Genomic DNA, 6,157 nt, shown 5'->3' on the forward strand with positions numbered 1-6,157 from the left:
GTCATGCTGTTTGGAAGAAAAACCTTTCTGCACTAAGCTCAGCTGTGTGGCTTCTCTGTGGCCTTCTACAATAGGCCTACCCATCCCCTTGCTGACAAAGCCAACTTCCTGCGCCTGGGTGACTGAGGCAAATGGCATTGCCTGTGCAGGGAGTAGTCAGTCACTCTCTTCACAGTGACCACACCTTATCCGACTCCGCCAAGTGTCACGTTAGAGAGAGAGACAATTTCTCTTATGTTGGATGAAGAGTACTAAACAATAGCACCCGACTTTCCAAAGCAACACTTTAAGGCTGCCTTGAAAGGAAGAAGATATTTCTAATACTCGTCACAACGGACACTAAAAGCTTGTCATCCGGCCTGTAAGGATCTAAAATGATTTTAGGAAGGCTTTGTTTTAATCATATGATAGAACCTTTCTTTTCCTACACGGATTACTTTTTGTGTTTTACCAAAGAAGGAAGGTGGGCTTTATCAATTCAGGTGCAGCAAAGCAGGTGCCAAGGCCAGTAAAGGCTCCATTCACCATGCCAGTGACGCTCGCTCACACACTGAGGAGAGAGGCTATTTTATTAAATATCACCTGAAGACAGCAGAATTGAAGGCAGCAGAAAAGATGAATGGCCACTGAAAAATTTAGTGCTCTGGGACACACACTGTGTCTTTCACCATTTGCCATATTTACTGAAAAATCAATGGCAGATCTCCTGTCGTGTGACTGCGGTGTGACAAACCCTTATTACAGGTTAACACCCTATTACACCGGTTCATTTGTGTAAAACTTTCTGCCAGCTGGGCAAATATTAATCGCCATGAAACAAAGGGCAGACTCTTCCAGGAACAGGAGGCAAGGGAGCTTCCCTAAAACAATGCCGATAATGGATGTTCTCTATTTTGATATCCATTTTATACCCGACAAATAAGTTTACCTAAGAAAAGATAGAATCAACAGTAAAAACGGATTCAGGATGGAGATAAAGGGCACGAAAATTAGAATCATAACAAGTTAGACGTGAGAGGGAACTGTGTTTCCAGTGCAGTGAGTTTTCAACACTTGAGTGTATTGGGCCATGGCTGCAGCTCTTGTGTTTAACACCCAAGTTGAGAAAGATCTGATTGGGTTTATGACTCCCAGGGAATTATGAGACAACAACCACATCAAGTCAGTGTTCATGAATAGTCTAATGCTTTTATTCTATACCCAGAATAAATTATTATTCTTGTAGTGTGTGTGTGGGGGCAGTGGGAGAAAGAGAGAGAGGGAGACAGAGAAACAGAAAGAGACAGAGAGAGACAGAGAGAGAAAATGAGACAGAGAGAGAGAGAGAAAATGAGTGCTCTCTATACTTTCACAATGAGCTTCCCTGTACTTCTACTTGACCTGACATAAGTACATCCCTAGAACAATGATATAATGCACCTTTGGGGAAACTACTAGGCTGCGTTGGCTGTATTAAAAGGACATGGGGCAGAACTGATCGTCCATTGCCATCTTTCTGTTTCTCCTTCCTCCTTTGCTCACCTCATCTAGGGAGCCTGTTCTCCAGCTTCCAATGAGACTTCCAATCAGACAAGTGCCTTTTCAGTAATGAGTTTGCAAATCAATGTTGAGCGAATGAACTGACTGTGTTATTTTTAGACCACCTGCATAACTAAAAATCACTTTCCTAGTTGAGCAATAACCAAAGTTTGTGTTTATATACTGGTCAAATAAAGAAATACTATGTTTTTATTATAAATGTAGGAGCTGGCATAAAGAAAGGGGAAAACTTATGGGGCCTGATTCACTTGAGGAAAAGAACCTAGAATCTGATAGGGAAGAAGTAGTATCTAACCATAATAGCCTTGTACATTTGCTCCGTGTATGTGTGTGTGTGTGTTTGTTTGTTGTGTGTGAAACAAAATAGTAACCACCAAATTATTTTAGTAATACTTTTCTACGGCATGTTATATGTGCTACAGAGCATTTAAACCTTTGTCAGAGACCATGCTGACAGAAGTAGACATTTGCAAAGTGTTTAAGGACTTTGAATTCCATGCCATCCAGTGTTTGCAGAGTGCGAACGGTTGCAAAAGCAAGAGAAATGAGGACTTACTACAAAGACTGGAGACTGAAGCTCCCTCAGTTGCTCCTGAGTGGGGGCAGGGCCATGCTTGCCCTGCTCCTCAGCCTGTGAATGGGTATCCTCCTGACAGTTTCAAAGTGGTTCTGGCCGCGTTGAACTTCTCTCCCTGTGGGGGGCTAATCTTATAAAGATTTCAGCCACACAAGCAACAGTGTCTGGGGTGTAATGATCACTTTGAAGTTTGTTTGCTCACCAGTGCATTTAAACAGTTTAAATGTTCCAGGAATAGGATTAGATGCCCCAGTGAATTCTTTTCATTTACCCCCAGCAGTGGTTCCCCAATATGCAGAGAGGTTTACATGGTATCAATTTAGAGGCATGCTGCTTCTGAAGATTTTCCCCTTCACCCTCTCAATTTTCTACTCCTCTCAAGGTCTTGCTTAGGAAAATATTAGAGGTCAAGTCTCAGTAGAGAGGGACATTATTATTATTATTAATATTATTATTATTATTATTATTATTATCATGCCCTTTGGGCATACAAAAGATAATATTCCCGAGTTATCTTCCAAAATGTTGTTAGCTGAATAAGGAGAAAGCGGGAAATGAGAGCAAAATTAAGGGCACTTTTGCACTGCTTGAAGATTAAACAGTATTGACTTTCTGGTTAGCCCTACCTCTCATCAACCACGCTATTTGGAAGCAGGGAGTCCCAATGGTTGATTTGCTCTGAGTTGTGCAGTCAGTTAACACCAGATCACATCTTGGGGCTTTGACATTTAGATAGTACAGAGAATGTGAATCTCCTTCAGCCAAGCCCATAAGCTATAGTTAAAAATAGCAGTTTGTAGTGTCTCTCAACACCCAACCATCCTTTTTTGTCCAGCGCTGGTATAGTAATTCACTATAATCCAAACGTGGATTGAACTTTGCAATCTCTTGGTATGGAAGGAAAAGTGTACTCCCGAGCTACTTACCGTGTGCCTTGAAAATGGTCTCTGGGACAAGCAGGGAATTAATGTAAAGGGCGTTTGATATTCTACCTTTGAAGATTTTTGACATAAGACTCTGTCGGTCAGGGTATAACTTATTATTAGTAGGGGGCATCTTAGCATGAATAAGAGCCTGGTTTTACGTGTTTTAGTTGAATTAAAAGTTCAAATTCGAGAAGAATTTTGAGATTTAAAAACAGTGCTTATCATACGGATTCACATTTGGATGCAGCCTTGTGCTCACTAATGGTTAAGAATGAGGCCCAACAGGCCCAATGCCAGCAGTAGGTGGCCAACACAAGATGGACTCATTGGTATTTTTTGGAGGAATTTTTCTCATAATGGTCCCCCCCTTTCTTTAACCTTACAGGTTTTTGTTTCTATTATGGCTTCTGATTTTGGGTTTTTGTGAGATTTCTGTACATGAGAGTGTATGTCTTTTCATCTGAGTGTGTTTCCTGTACCTTTGCTTCCCCCCCACATCTGTTTGTTTTGTCCGATTCTGTTGCTATTTTGATTTTTTTTATTATTGTTGCCCACTTGTTTTCTAATTAGAGAGAGGAATAAAGGGTGTGCATTTGGGTTTGTGAAGAGGAGGTGGGAGAAGCTGGGGGAGCCAAACTGCTGTCAGAAAAAATTGTATGAAAAAATATATTTTCAATAAGTAAGCATGATTAACTATCAAAATCATTAAGCAAAGCACATTATAGGTTTAATTAAAAAATATTACAAAAGAATAAGGCCCAGGACAATAAGTTTAAACTTATTTAAAACATGAAGGAGAATTTTGGTGTGTGTGTGTGTGTGTGTGTGTGTGTGTGTGTGTTTGTAGCTTGATGGCATGGTCCTTGAGTTTGAACTCAGTAGACATCAACTTCATGTTACAGTGTTAAAAGGTTAAACACACCTCAAAGGATTTGTGCATGCCTTAGATATCTATTTTGATATCTATTTTTAAAGAGAATTAAATTTGTTTATTGATTACACCATGATAATGGATGATACACAAACTTCATTCCCATCTGTTATTTTATCTGATACCGTTATTCAATTTTGATATTGCATAGGGTATGCCAAGAACCATTTTATAACCAAATTGTGACCTTTCTTGGATGATGACCCTTTTTATGGTGAAACTCATTAAAGTCCCAGTAATAACTGACAGTTTAACTCCACTAGGGCTTTGGAAGAAAATGGCTGCTACACCCAAGCAATTATAAATAAATTCCAAATGGAACTTGGCATCACCCTGAAGGAATTCTAACTTCATGCTGTTGGGGAAGTTTACCAAGATGACTTCAGAGTAGATGAACTTTACATAGCATATTTAAAAAGGAAAAAGAAGAAAAAGAAAAAAAAAAACACTTATTTAGCATCATGATCAGACTATTACATTTAGCAATCAACAGCATGGGTGATCAAAGGTCTACAGTAAACCCCCCACCCCCTTTTCTTTTGGAATGCTTTATACTATCCACAGAACAGAAACTAAAATAATCTGTTAAACAGTTAGTCACAAAGACAGTCCTGGAGTTGTTCTGCCCATACATATGAGTATTGTGTAAAACATGTCTTCTCTGTAGCAGCCAGGCCCTGCCACCACTGTGCTTGACTGGCTGAGTTCACAATCTGTCTTAACCTGTAGCTTCCCTGTGACTTCTCTGGCTCTCCTCTTCTTCTCTTAAGCTTTGTTTCCTGGCTGTAATTAGAACCCCCTGCCACTGCCATAGCTGCTGCTGCTGCTGGCGCCACCATAGCCACCTTGATTTCGTGGTTTAGCAAAGGACTGCCCTCTGTCACCCTACGGGCCAGAGCTTCTGCCTCCAAAGTTTCCCCCTTTCATTGGTCCAAAATCTGAAGACTGATTGTTGTAATCGCTGAAATCATTGTAGCTTTCCCCTCCAAAACTGCCTCCATCATTACCGAATCCATAACAGCCATCCCACTGCCACCGTATCCACCACCACCACGGCTGCCACCGAAGCCACTATGACCACTGAAGTTTGGCCCTCGACCAAAATTGTCCATGCCACCAAAACCGCCTCCACGACCAACACCAAAATTTTCAGAATCGCTTCGACCTCTTTGGCTGAATGAAGCACTAGCCATCTCCTGCTTGGATAGGGCTTTTCTTTTTTAAATTATATGAAAAAATATTTTATTATAATTATTTGTGTGTGTGGAGGTGTTTTGCAGAAGTGGATGTCTGTGTTCCATGTATGTGCCTACTGCCTGTGGAGGCAAGGAGATGACGTCAGATCACCTGAACAGGAGTTATTTGTGGGTCCCCAGAACAGAACACAGTCCTCTACAGAATAGGACTTTGCTTACTTTGCAGTTGGGGCCATTCACAGTATGGTGTTTCTGAATGACAAGCTTGTCTACAGTCATGGTCATCAAAGGTGACAAAAGCAAAAGCTCTCTTTTTTCCACTGCCTCTGGCAGTCATGATTTAAGAACTTCAATTTTCCCCATCCTTCTCAAAATAGTCTCTCAGGTGGTGTTCTTCAGTGTCTTCTTTGATTCCACCAACAAAAATCTTTTCCACAGTTAAGTGATCACCTGGTCTCTGAGAGTCCTCTTTTGACACAGCTCTCTTGGGTTCCACAACTCTTCCACTCACCTAATAGGGTCTTGCATTGATAGGGTCATCCACTTCCTCCACAGTGGCGTGTGTAAGAAACTCAAAGCCCCCAGTATCGCTTGGTGTTTGGATCTCTCTTTACCACATAGTCCGTGAGTGTTCCCCATTGCTCAAAATAGTTCCTCAGATTCTCGTCGGTTGTTTGGAAGCTCAGCCCTGCAAGGGAGAGCTTCTGCGGCTGTTGCTGCTCCTTGGGAGACTCTGACTTAGACATGACCTCAGGGAAATGCGTGCCTTCTGTGATGCTTCCTTGGCTGCGTCAATAGGCAGAAAAGCTTAAATCGATCCCTAAAATTAAGAAGTAAGATACTGTCCTTGTAGAGAACTCAGCAAAATCAGTTACCAATAATTCTGCAGTGTTGCTCTCATTGTTGAGACATTGAAACATTTCATTTTTTTTGTGTTCTCTGTATATTTTCCACAATTATGTTTACAATATAATAAATGTTTTCTTCA

The 6,157-nt window shown here is 41.0% G+C and overlaps 1 pseudogene; it reads right to left on the bottom strand.

Moving 5' to 3' along the window:
- Positions 1-4,762: 4,762 nt before the first annotated feature.
- Positions 4,763-5,915, bottom strand: LOC119815221 (annotated as a pseudogene).
- Positions 5,916-6,157: the final 242 nt, after the last annotated feature.

The sequence above is a fragment of the Arvicola amphibius genome, chromosome 5 (assembly GCF_903992535.2).
Source record: "Arvicola amphibius chromosome 5, mArvAmp1.2, whole genome shotgun sequence".
In the NCBI taxonomy this organism is placed as follows: domain Eukaryota; kingdom Metazoa; phylum Chordata; class Mammalia; order Rodentia; family Cricetidae; genus Arvicola; species Arvicola amphibius.